Source organism: Phalaenopsis equestris, unplaced genomic scaffold (genome assembly GCF_001263595.1).
Source record: "Phalaenopsis equestris unplaced genomic scaffold, ASM126359v1 Scaffold000002, whole genome shotgun sequence".
NCBI lineage: Eukaryota > Viridiplantae > Streptophyta > Magnoliopsida > Asparagales > Orchidaceae > Phalaenopsis > Phalaenopsis equestris.
Genome location: NW_018164444.1, coordinates 55,066,311 through 55,067,738, shown reverse-complemented (window position 1 = coordinate 55,067,738; position 1,428 = coordinate 55,066,311).

The window sequence follows — 1,428 nt, the reverse complement described above, 5'->3', positions numbered from 1 at the left end:
TTATTTAAATTTTAGATTTAAATTAAAATGAAATGATAGTAACTATTAAGACTAAATTAAAGTAGATGGAAACAACTATATTCAATGGTTTAATTAAAGTAATTCTAACAAGTTTGAATAATATGTAAAGATCTTTTCCCTTGCAATGTGATTATAATATATGTAGGATTTGAATGATAAAATATGAGGATGTATTGTGACAAATATGAGCATTCATATTCTTTATTCCTGGTGCTAGCAAAGAACATTGGCTAATTTAGAGTTTTTCACGAGCTTGTGTAGTAATGTTGAATAGATTCTAGTCTCTTACCTCTAGATTACCCATTGAGTCCTCTCTATAGGACCTATTTAGGACCCTTACGATCCAAACTCTAACCAAATTTGAAAAAAAATAGTTTGTCACCCTAGAAACATCAATTCTACGCTCACAAAACTTATCTCCTTATCTATTTGCACTCCCCCTTAGGTGATCGCAACGGCTCTACCCAGAATGAAATGTGACACTCAATAGTTGGGTGAAATCATAACCCTCCCGGGTTTTTATGTTTCTCAACGGATTTTAACCTCACAAGTGACTAATTTGTAATGTCAATGAAAAATCATTGAAAATGTCATCACATTTTTTAAAAGTAAAAAAAAATCTTTAAATCATTATTATCTCACAACAATTGATTCCCAAGAGCAAGAAGAAAGAAAGGGAACTGCTCATAATCCATGGAGAATAAAACAAAAACATCAAATTTGTATTAAAATTCAAGTCGTAGAAACAAAAACTTAAACACAAATACAAAGTATCATATGTTTTTTCCTCAACACAAATTCTCGAGTCTCCTTGAAAAAATCTTCAAACTCTTACTCTTACAACACAAAACACACATAAACTCACACTAAAACACAAAAGTGAGACTTCCTATAGCCTTCAAATAATGTCAAAAGTTCTTTTTTCGTTCAATTTTCATCCATATTAATAGATCTCTGAAAATAATCAATAGTTGCTTCAAACACCCTTTCAAAATTTGGTCAAATTCAATGGATCTACTATAAGGGAAGTTACTGGCGCTACAGCGTTGGTCTGGGCGCTATAGCGGCCTCTGCTCGCATTTTTGGCGCTATAGCACTAGAGGGCGGCGCTATGGCGCAATACAATTTGCACAATCTTTAGTCATTTTTCCCTTATTTTCTCCAAATATCCATTCCATATATATAAAACCAAAAACATACAAAAATGTCTTCCTTTAAAGTGCAATATCACTAAAAATATGCAAAAAAAGATCAAAAAATATGTACTAAAAACAAAAATAAACACTAAAAATATGTAATTTTAAGGTGGATCATTCACCCAAACTTAAACGTTATTTGTCCTCAAGTAACTCTTTTATACTATGTGAAAATTATAACTTGTGGTGGTCTTGTGGTAGTGAGTTTAAT